General features: G+C 37.2%; 1 long non-coding RNA gene across 2 annotated transcripts in view; it reads right to left on the bottom strand.

Annotated features, from left to right (window-relative positions):
- Positions 1 to 765: 765 nt before the first annotated feature.
- The window catches only part of LOC103350106 (uncharacterized), a 207,724-nt gene continuing 196,081 nt past the window's right edge, over positions 766 to 12,408 (bottom strand). The window contains exons 5-7 of one of the 2 annotated variants that reach the window (XR_007923524.1): positions 6,747 to 6,867; positions 5,621 to 5,730; positions 766 to 1,031 (exon numbers count right to left, since the gene is read on the bottom strand). This is a non-coding gene — a long non-coding RNA (uncharacterized lncRNA). The remainder of the gene's footprint in view (positions 1,032 to 5,620; positions 5,731 to 6,746; positions 6,868 to 12,408) is intronic. The other variant, XR_007923525.1, reaches the window with a different exon arrangement.

Below are 12,408 nucleotides of genomic sequence, written 5' to 3'. Positions count from 1 at the left end.
GGAGCTTCATCTGGGACTCCACATGGGTCCATGGTCCCAAGCACTTGGGCCACCCTCCACTGCTTTTCCAGGCATGGTAGCAGGGAGCTGGATCAGAAATGGAACAGCTGGGACTCGAATCAGTGCCCATATGTGATGTTGGTGCTGAAAGTGGCAGCCTTATCCACTATGCCACACTGCCAGCCCTTTAACTTGTCTTTTAATTCTACTTTTCCATGAACTTTTTGAAATTAATATTTATTTTGACCTTTAGCCACTCAAGTTACATTGGACTGGAAAAAGAAAAGCTGCTATTTATGTTTTAGTTCCAAATAAAAGTGATGAGTAAGGACAAACATGTATGCAGATGTGTATCATAACACATCTACTAATATGTTCTTTTTAAAAATGATAGGTCATCCAAGCCAATCTCCATTAAGAGAACAATATAATATCATTTAAAATCAGCCAGTGCTTTGAGTAATGCTAATGGAACTTCACTGCTGAATTGGAATAGATGGAATTCATACAACTATAAATTCTTCATTTTATGAGAGATGTATGCTTTTAAATGCTTTTCTTCAGGAATCTGAAAAACAAGGGAAATGGTTTCCAACTCAGGAAAGAATTAACCATATATTACTTTCCTTAATACAGGTAGGAGTGTGTACTAGTTAGGCTCTCATGGTTCCAAAAAACATTGACGCACTTCTGGTAATGAAAAAAGGGAAGTTATAACTGCAAGGTGTCCGGCGCATAACAAATCTTCCCAGGCAGACGAATCAATTAATTCACAGGCTTTTATTGGGGTTCTGCTCCCGGGCAAGGTTCCCCGGTCCCAACAGAGTGGGGGCCGGGGAAGTCACGTGTCAGAGATTGGGAGGGCTCCTTTTATAGATTCAGGGCGTGGGGGTTAAAGGTTGAGGCGGGTCTGATCCTCACTGGTTGACCTTTAGGCACGCGCGGGGACCTTGACAAAGACTTTTCTTCCCTGGAAGTATAGGCCTTCCTTCCATGCGGATCCCAAAGCTACCATCAACATAAGCATGTTTCTTGAAATAAGAAAAAAATATTTCATTCATCAGTAGAGTCTTCAGAAAACTCAAGAAAGGCTGAACAATATTTTTGAGAAAAATAATTATGATACAGTAACTGTATATGAACATGAAAAATTTCAAAGTGTTTTTTTATACCAAAGTAAAAATCTTTTAATTCTATTTTTACAAACTTTTGATGTATCTTTGGATAGTAACTAAAGTATTGCCAGGTCTACCAAGGGAAAGTGGAACATGGTTCAGGTTTAAGGTTTATTAGTCTTCATAGGACCTCTTGAAGTGCCTTCAAGAATTGGTTTAACACCTAATGAGGTGTTTTCCCATTTCAGTTACAGAATTGTCTCACTCTTTCTGATTTTTAATGATCTATATTCCCACTCTACTATCATGATCAATTTGATGATTCTGCACCATCTCGTTTCAGCTTCTATTTTGAATTACCAAGAATAGAGAAGCAGTCACAGACTTTTTATATGAGCACAGTCTGGGAACCACACAGGCTTATGGATTAGAGTACGGATTAGGTTCTGTTTTGTCAGATGGTCATGCCTGCTCCTAATGACTAAGATCAAGGTTATGCTGTTATAATTCAGAGATGGCCACATATGCTAAAAGAGCAATCTGGAGATATTTTGTCAGCAAATACATCAATTCAGTCAGTTTCAATCAATACAGGCAAGTGGTACTAGTTGCCTAGTATCATGTGAAGAACAGCCTTTAATTATATTTATACATTCAAAAATGAGGTTTCCTTACATAAGTTATTTAACTGAAGGCATGGGTTTGCTAACACATGCTTACACACACATACACATGCCAACACATTAATGTATGCAACAGAAACACCTCTGAGTAGGCTTTAAAATTTGTTCACCACCTTCAATTGCTTTGATTTCTGAGTAGAACTGTAAGAAATAGTAATTACTAGAAGAAAATATTCTGTGTATTACTGAATGAAATCAGCAGGAAATTTTAATATGAATAAAGTTCTTATTAACAATGAGATATTTTCTTTGATGACCTGTTCTTTCCACTGGGATCTCAATTGCGGAGATCTTTCATTTAGGTTTTTTTTTTTTAACTTTTATTTAATGAATATAAATTTCCAAAGTACGATTTATGGGTTACAATGGCTTCCCCCCCATACCGTCCCTCCCACCCACTACCCTCCCCTTTCCCACTCCCTCTCCCCTTCCATTCACATCAAGATTCATTTTCGATTATCTTAATATACAGAAGATCAGCTTAGTATACATTAAGTAAGGATTTCAACAGTTTGCTCCCACACAGAAACATAAAGTGAGGAATAATAGATGATTTTTTTTAAATGATGATGAAATCAGATCAGACCTATTGTCATGTTTAATCCCAGTGAGAGTCAAGTTGGGAGTTGATAATTTTTTTTTTTAACAGAGGATCAGTTTAGTATGCATTAAGTAAAGATTTCAACAGTTTGCACCCCCATAGAAACACAAAGTGAAATATATTGTTTGAGTACTCATTATAGCATTAAATCTCAATGCACAGCACATTAAGGACAGAGATCCTACATGAGGAGTCAGTGCACAGTGACTCCTGTTGTTGACTTTACCAATTGACACTCCTGTCTATGGCATCAGTAATCTCCCTATGCTCCAGTCATGAGTTCCCAAGGCTATGGAAGCCCTCTGAGTTCTCCGATTCTTATCTTGTTTAGACAAGGTCATAGTCAAAGTGGAGGTTCTCTCCTCCCTTCAGAGAAAGGTACCTCCTTCTTTGAAGACCTGTTCTTTCCACTGAGATCTCACTCACAGAGATCTTTTGCCAGAGTGTCTTGGCTTTCCATGCCTGAAATACTCTCATGGGCTTTTCAGCCAGATCCGAATGCCTTTAGGGCTGATTCTGAGGCCAGAGTGCTATTTAGGACATCTGCCATTCTATGAGTCTGCTGGGTATCTCACTTCCCATGTTGGATCACTCTCCCCTTTATTTATTCTATCGGTTAGTGTTAGCAGGTACTAGACTTGTTTATGTGCTCCCTTTGACTCTTAGTCCTTTCATTATGATCAATTGTGAACTGAAATTGATCACTTGGAATTGTGAGATGGCATTGGTACATGCCACCTTGATGGGATTAAATTGGAGTCCCCTGGTATGTTTCTAACTCTACCATTTGGGGCAAGTCAGCTTGAGCATGTCCCAAATTATATATCTCTTCCCTCTCTTAGTCCTACTCTTATGTTTAACAGGGATCACATTTCAGTTAAATTTCAACACTTAAGAATAACTGTGTATTAATTACAGAATTTAACCAGTCATATTAAGTAGAATAGACAAAAAAACTACTAAGAGGGATAATGTATTAAGTTGTTCATTAACAGTCAGGGCTATAATGATCAAGTCACCGTTTCCCATAGTGTCCATTCCACTTCAACAGGTTTCCTTTTTGGTGTTCAGTCAGTTGTCACCGATCAGGGAGAACATATGGTATTTGTCCCTTTGGGACTGGCTTATTTCACTCAGCATGATGTGTTCCAGATTCCTCCATTTTGTTGCAAATGACTGGATTTCGTTGTTTCTTACTGCAGTATAGTATTCTAAAGAGTACATATCCCATAATTTCTTTATCCAGTCTACCGTTGATGGGCATTTAGGTTGGTTCCAGGTCTTAGCTATTGTGAATTGAGCTGCAATAAACATTAGGGTGCAGACTGCTTTTTTGTTTGCCAATTTAAATTCCTTTGGGTAAATTCCAAGGAGTGGGATGGCTGGGTCGAATGGTAGGGTTATCTTCAGGTTTCTGAGGGATCTCCAGACTGACTTCCATAGTGGCTTGACCAGTTTGCATTCCCACCAATAGTGGGTTAGTGTCCCTTTTTCCCCACATCCTCGCCAGCATCTGTTGTTGGTAGATTTCTGAATGTGAGCCATTCTAACCGGGGTGAGGTGGAACCTCATTGTGGTTTTGATTTGCATTTCCCTGATTGCTAATGACCTTGAACATTTTTTCAGGTGCCTGTTAGCCATTTGGATTTCCTCTTTTGAAAAATGTCTATTGAGGTCCTTGGCCCATCTCTTAAGTGGGTTGTTGGTTTTGTTTTTGTGGAGTTTCTTGATCTCTTTGTAGATTCTGGTTATTAACCCTTTATCTGTTGCATAGTTTGCAAATATTTTTTCCCATTCTGTTGGTTGTCTCTTCACTCTCCTGACTGTTTCTTTTGCAGTACAGAAACTTCTTAATTTGATGCAATCCCAATAATTAATTTTGGCTTTGACTGCCTGTGCCTCCCGGGTCTTTTCCAGAAACTCTTTGCCTGTGCCAATATCTTGAAGGGTTTCTCCAATGTTCTCTAATAACTTGATGGTGTCAGGTCGTAGATTTAGGTCTTTAATCCATGTTGAGTGGATTTTTGTGTAAGGTGTAAGGTAGGGGTCTTGCTTCATGATTCTGCATGTGGAAATCCAATTTTCCCAGCACCATTTATTGAATAGACTGTCCTTGCTCCAGGAATTAGTTTTAGATCCTTGATCAAATATAAGTTGGCTGTAGATGTTTGGGTTGATTTCTGGTGTTTCTATTCTGTTCCATTGGTCTATCCATCTGTTTCTGTACCAGTACCATGCTGTTTTGATTACAACTGCCCTGTAGTATGTCCTGAAATCTGGTATTGTGATGCCTCCAGCTTTGTTTTTGTTGTACAATATTGCTTTAGCTATTCGAGGTCTCGTGCCTCCATATAAATTTCAGCACCAATTTTTCCAGATCTGAGAAGAAGGTCTTCGGTATCTTGATTGGTATTGCATTGAATGTATAAATTGCTTTTGGGAGAATGGACATTTTGATGATATTGATTCTTCCAATCCATGAGCATGGAAGATTTTTCCATTTCTTGGTATCCTCTTCTATTTCTTTCTTTAAGGTTTTGTAATTTTCATCGTAGAGATCTTTAACGTCCTTGGTTAAGTTTATTCCAAGGTATTTGATTGTTTTTGTAGCTATTGTGAATGGGATTGATCTTGCCAGAGTGTCTTGGCTTTCCATGCCTGAAATACTCTCATGAAGGGAGGAGAGAACTTCCACTTTGACTACGACCTTGTCTAAATATGATCAGAGTCAGTGAACTCAAAAGGCTTCCATAGCCTTGGCAACTCATGACAAGAGCCTAGGGTGATTACTGATGCCATAAACAAGAGTGTCAATTTGTTAAGTCAACAACAGGAGTCACTGTGCACTTACTCCTCATGTAGGATCTCTGTCCTTAATGTGATGCACATTGTGATTTAATGCTGTAACTAGTACTCAAACAGTATTTTTCACTTTGTGTTTCTATGGGGGTGCAAACTGTTGAAAGCTTTACTTAATATATGCTAAACCGATCTTCTGTATATAAAGAGAATTGAAAATGAATCTTGGCCAGTACCTCGGCTCAGTAGGCTAATCCTCCGCCTTGCGGCACTGGCACACCGGGTTCTAGTCCCATTCGGGGCACCGGATTCCATTCTGGTTGCCCCTCTTCCAGGCCAGCTCTCTGCTGTGGCCCGGGAGGGCAGTGGAGGATGGCCCAAGTGCTTGGGCCCTGCACCCCATGGGAGACCAGGATAAGTACCTTTCTCCTGCCTTCGGATAGGCGCGGTGCGCCGGCCGCAGCGGCCATTGGAGGGTGAACCAACGGCAAAGGAAGACCTTTCTCTCTGTCTCTCTCACTGTCCACTCTGCCTGTCAAAAAAAAAAATATGAACCTTGATGTGAATGGAAGGGGAGAGGGAGCGGGAAAGGGGAGGGTTGCAGGTGGGAGGGAAGTTATATGGGGGAAGCCATTGTAATCCATAAGCTGTACTTTGGAAATTTATATTCATTAAATAAAAGTTAAAAAAATGAGATATTTTCATAGCAAAGCTAGATATATTGCCAATATGGAGAATTTTAGTTTGGACTTGTGCCTGAGAAGACAGCAGAGGATAACCTGTGGACTCTGGTTCCTGCCACTCAAGTGGGAGACACAGACAGAGTTTTGGAATCCTGCTCTTTTTAGCCTGGCCCAGTCCCATCTATTGAGCCATCTGAGTAGTGAACCAATGGATGGCAGATTTCTTTCTGTCTCTCTGTCTCTGTCTCTGTCTTTATCTCTCTTTCTCTCCCCCCAACCCCTCTACCTCCATCACTCTGCTTTCAAGTAATTAAACCTTAAAAAATAATAGAAATGGGCATTAGCTGCATTTTTATTATTAGAAAACCCCATTCTTTATTACATGAGCTGCCACGTTTGACAGTAATTCTATAGTAGGAAAATTTATTCATTATGGCAAAGTCTTGGTACAAAAGCAGTATGGGTTAAAAGTCTTACCTTTTTCAAGTAAAAGCAGCATTAAAAATACTATCACATAAGACAATATTTATAAAGGTAAAGAATGTATGTAAAGGAAGACTTTGTTTTTCATTCTCATCTTTACATTATTAAAAAAGAAAGAATGATATTTTTTCCAGAGTTTAACAATTATAAATAAATCATAAAAATTCCCTGGGTGGTTTATGTGATCTAGGAAGTATCTCTTAAAATGTGTCCCAGATACTTCCTTCACAAGAATCACCATGAGAACTTGCTAAAGAGAATATTCCTGGGTCCTACTACAAACCTACTACTTTAGAAATTCTGAGGATGGGACGAAGAGTCAGTATTTCTTAATAAATGATCCACAAGCTTGTTATAGCCACTAAATATGAGATTTACTTACTTTTGAAACACCCATTTTATGGGCTCCAAATGAAGAATTGAAACTTTCCCAGTGGAAAGTTTCTCCCAGCTCATATACACTGTTGTTTGATAGTCTGTCTCTCTTTCATGTTCCAGAAATCCTATATGAGAAAAGCAACACTAAATTAGGATAATTTCCACTTCCAAATAGGAGCTCAAGTAATGAAATTCTTTTCTTTTTTGATAAAACATGAGCCCACATTGTTTTATTGCTAGGGCCAGCTATTTAGAGGATAAAATCAGTGTGGCTAAAGGGAATCTTAGAATTTCACTTGGACACATGAACTAATATGTTACTGCAACAATCACTAGTGTTAGTGATTATTATGTTTTGAATTCATAAAAATATATCACTACCACTGTTAACTAGGACTTGCTCAACATTTAATAATCTACTTTTGTAGGAACTAGTTTTAGAAGAGCAAACATTTCATTTTAGAATATGTAAAACATATTTTGAGCATAATAGACTTTCTTAAAAAACATTTATTTGCTTATTTATGTGAGAGGTAGAGTTACAGACAGAGAGAGGGTGAAACAGAGAGAGAGGTCTTCCATCTGCTGGTTCACTCCCCAAACAGCAACAAGAGCCAGAGCCGAGCAGATCTGAAGCCAGGAGCCAGGAGCTTCTGCCGGGTCTCACACACGTGTGCAGGGGCCCAAGCGCTTGGGTCATCTTCCACTGCTTTCCCACGCCACATAGAGAGCTGGATCCGAAGTGGAGCTGCTGGGACTCCAATCCATGCCCTGTGGGATGCCGGTGCCACAGGCAGAGGCTTAGCCTACCATGCCACAGCACTAGCCCTGAGCATAACAGACTTTCTGCCTACTGAATTGTTCATACTTGTTAAGTCTACATCAGATAAAGTAAGCATATCAGTCTTGCGGATTTTAAAATAAAGACAACAAATCACATTTACATATATTATAAAATAAACTTGAATGTGATATATAAATGGGTATTAAAAAGCAAGTTAAGGAGTAATATATTTTTCTGAATTGTATAAAAATAGACACTAGATTAAAAAATCACTGTTATTGTTTATGTGATGCAAATGTGGGTGAATATAATCTTAAGTATTTGGATTGACCAAATTTTCCAAAATGAGCATGTGTTGCCTTCCAAATAAAAATAATACTATCTTTAAAAAATTCCATTTTCCTGGAAATAAAAGTCTAATTAACTGATTAATTTTGTATTTTGTATATATTCAATCAATATTTATTGCAAATGTTCTAAATTTCATTATTTATGCTTGGTTCTTAGATGATACAGTGAATAAGATAGCTATGGCTGTGGTGCTTACAGTATATTGAGAGAATATGGGCCATTAAAACAAGCAAATAAGACTTAGTCTGAAAGGTAATATAAGGGACAATATCAGGTAACATTAAAACTCTGGACCCAACAGAAGAATTTAGAGCATGCTTCTGGAAGCAGAGGCCACTTAATCAAAACTTGAATATTAGCAGCTGATGGCAAAGTAAAAGGAGAAATGGAAGAATCAGTGTGGTGCTTTGGGAACCTATTTGTAATTAAGTGTGTTTGTGTGTAGGGTGGATTGAGAGACTGTGCAAGTAGGAAGGAGGTAGATGCAAGGCTTGTAATTTAATCAGGGCCTAGATAATGAAGGGCTTTTCAAGGTCTGCTCACCTTTTTGAATGTTGCTCTAAGTACAATAGGAATCAATTAACAAGCTTTAATTTTTTTTAATGACCTGAACATTTTTAGAGAGAAGTGCAAATCAGATGAAAAGATTAGCTGGAGGGGACAAGACAGAGTTAATGAGACTGGTTAGGAAAGTGTTACAGAATTGCTAAAAGAGAAAATGATAACAAATCCAGTTTTGCACATCTTAATTGGCTTTGTTTGAAATTCTAGCATTGGACAGCAGTCACGAACAAAAAATTATTCAGAATGCTCCACCCTACCACATGTGCAGCTTCTATTTATAGCCAGAGAAAAGGAAATGACATACACAAAGCAGAAGTGAAGTACAGAGATAACTATTGGTGACAGCATGTTCTACACCTTATTTGAACCTGGTTTAAACAGTTGGCTTCCTGTTGTTGACTGAAGTTGGGCTGCTGGGAGTGTCTGAGACTTGCCTGCTTATAAGGAGTAGACGCCATTTTGTTTACACTTCAAGTAAGGTTACAGTTCATTATGTACAGAGACACTTTGAGCTCAAACTTCAAATTCATACAAAGGTAGCTTTAAACTCAGTCTAATTCAATTCAATAGTATCCTTTGAGAAGCAGAGGTAATGAAAATGGAGAATGAGAATGGTAAGACTAATGATTTGGATTTTAAGATGAAGAAAAATGAAGTCAAAACTATATTTTTATTTCTTTCTTTGAGAGTTTTTTTTTTTTTTAAGATTTATTTATTTATTTGAAAGTTAGAGTTACACAGAAAGAGAAGGAGAAGCAGAGAGAGAGAGAGAGAGAGAGGTCCCATCCACTGGCTTACTCCCAAATTGGCTGCAATGGCCAGAGCTGTACCAATCCAAAGCCAGGATCCAGGAGCTTCTTCTGGGTCTCCCACATGGGTGCAGGGGCCTAAGGACTTGGGCCATCTTCTATTGCTTTCCCAGGCCATAGCAGAGAGCTGGATTGGAAGTAGAGCAGCCGGGACTAGAACCAGTGCTCTTATGGGATGCTGGCCCTGCAGGCAGCAGCTTTACCTGAAATGCCACAGCACTGGCCCCTATTTCTTTCTTTGGATAATAAATGGATGCTAATCATGTCTGCAGAAATGGAGAACATACAACTAAGAGTCAGTTGGCAGGTGGAGAAGTGAGTGGAGGGTGAAAAGTTCAATTTGGAACATGTTAAGCTTGAGGGGGCCTGTGAGATAATCAGGTGGGAATTTCCAGAAAGCATTTGAATATAGGTGTCTGAATTACAGCACTGATGTAGGAGGCTTCATGACATCAAATGATGATTGAAACCACATATATTGATCTCATCTTTCAGGAAACCACATAGAGTGAGATGGAGAAAGCCTAAGGCACAACTCTGAAATGCTTGGTGCACTCAATGGACTGTTAAAGAACACAGAGCAACCACAGAGATGGGAAACTTAAGAGATAAGGTAAGTTGGCTGATAAAATAAGTTAGTTTAAGAAAGCAACAGCTACATTGTTAAATGCTGCTATCATATGAATAAAAATAAGTAAAGCATCTGTTAGCTTTATCAGTAACAAAGTCATTGGTTATATTAATCAAAGTAATTTTAGCTACATAAGAACAGAAAGACATTGTGCTACATCAAGGAATGAGGGGGAAGTGAGGTTATATAAAGAGTATAAATTACACTTCCAAAATATATGGTTGGGAAGCAAAAGAGAAGGATAAGACAACAAAGTTAGTATGTGTGATGTGTGTGTCTGAGATTTTTTTTAATATAGAAAATTCTTCAGTGTTTGGACGCCTTGGGGGTGAACCTAATCAGGGAGGGAGAGAGACCTAAAATATAGAAATGTAAAATGTTGCTAAATTAGAAATTATTTACCTATTTTATTGAAATATATTCCCAATGATGAAATTAAGGTTAGAGAAGGTAATCTTATTACAATATTTATAACATTAGGCTGAATGCAGATTTAGAGCTTTGTACATTCTAAACAGCAGAACTCTGTTGTATAAAATTGTAACTATGAGGATACTTCAAAAAGTCACGGGAAAAATGGAATTAAAAGATTAGCTAATTTTGGTGCAAGAAGAAGCTTAGCTTTTTCATAATATGCATATTCCATGAATTTCTTGAATATCACTCATAGGCATGGATTTCAAAATTCTTTACAATCCAAATATTTACTTTTAAATTCCATTCTCCACAAACTTTTTGAAGCACCTTACTGTGTCGATTGTAGCTATCAAAGCAGCCCTCAAAAGATAAGACTGAGAAATTAGATGATGGATTTTGGGAACTAAAACTGTAAAACAGATTCCCTTCCAAAAAGTTCACCTGTATTTCCACAGGTAATACACTTTATTTCTGGATCAAGGATTGAACTAGGGAAATAGTAAAGCTATTATAATAATTTCTATAAGTTGTCAGATTCTTTACCCTCACTTTCGTGGTGCTCATTAAAACCACATGTAATAAAGTAAAATATATGTCCTTAACCTCCCTCCATTTCTCTTTTCCTCTTAAATCCACTTGGCTGGATATCCTATAGAATTTTCATACTTTCCTGAGGTTTGTTTATATTGTGGTTTTGCTAATAAATAGTGCTTTCAGCAACCTACCACACAGCAGCTAATCCAAAAGAATTTTAATTTCTTCTTGAACATAAAAAAAATATATGTTAATGGTACTTTCACCATGAGGTGCTCAATACAAGACACATGGAAACATGGCAGGCCAGTTATTCCTAAAACTATGATTGTAAATATAGAAAACAAAATTCAACAACTCTAATCCTTGGAATTTTTATTGGGTAATTAATTAATATGCAGACATGTATAACAATACTTACTACCAAGGTATATTTGATTGTAAGAAGATAAGAGTTGCGAGCATTTTATTGTATCAGTGAACAAAAAAAGTAGTTAGAATATGATCAAGTAACAATTTTTTTTAAGAAATCTCAAACTCCACAACCATACCGGAGAAAGACAAGTACTAACCAAGTACCAAACTAATCCAACACAAACAGCTATAGAACACTAAAATAAATAAAAATAATAATTAATACTTTGGGGGCTTAGAGCTATATTTTCAAGAGGTACTGTATTTTGGAAGCAATGAGCATGCAAAAACTGCTAAAATAGTGCCAAAATACTGAACTCCTCTTAAGTATTTGTAAAATTATATAACTTATTTGTCTTTCCCATTATTTCCTAAGAAACATTTTTATAAAATATGCATAACCTGTTTCTTAGCTAAAGACAAACTTTGAAACAAGAAGCAGATAATGCTTTTTCTGAGTGTAAAATACAAGGATTACAATTCTGTTTTTATATGGAAGTGCTCTTTTTCATGTGAGATAAATTGCTATTTCATGTAAACACTTGATCAAACAACATACTAGAATTTCAGCTTAATGTTGTGGGCAGGAACTTCCATCTTGGTTTCACTATTTTATCCCAAAAACATTATGTGGACTTGGCAAAGAGTAGAAGACAATTAAAGTTACTTAAATAGATGAATTTGCTTCATTAACTGTCTCCATTAAAAATAACTATGAACTGAATAAATATTTCTCAAAAGAGAATATACAAATGGTAAACAAGTATAAGAAAAAAATGTTCAACATCACTGCTCATCAGGGAATTAAAAATCAAAACCACAATGAGATATTATCACATCCAGCTAGAGTGACTATTATCAAACAGACAAAAAAAAATAACAGCTGTTGTCAAGGGTTCATAGAAAAGGGAAGATTTGTGCCAACTCTGTTAGAAGCATGTGAATTAAAAAGTCATTACAGAAAACACTGAAATTTTCCAAAAAAAAAAAAAAGGTAGAAATAGAACTACCTTATGATCCTGCAATCTCACTACTGGGTATATACCCAAAAGCAATGAAATCAATGTATTGAAGAGGCATGTACATTCACACTTTTGTTGTAGTACTGTTCACAATATCCAGAATATGGAATCAATCTAGTTGTCCACAAATGGATGAATGG

Source organism: Oryctolagus cuniculus, chromosome 7 (genome assembly GCF_964237555.1).
Source record: "Oryctolagus cuniculus chromosome 7, mOryCun1.1, whole genome shotgun sequence".
NCBI classification, from domain to species: domain Eukaryota; kingdom Metazoa; phylum Chordata; class Mammalia; order Lagomorpha; family Leporidae; genus Oryctolagus; species Oryctolagus cuniculus.
This window is presented reverse-complemented; position numbering and strand designations above follow the sequence as displayed.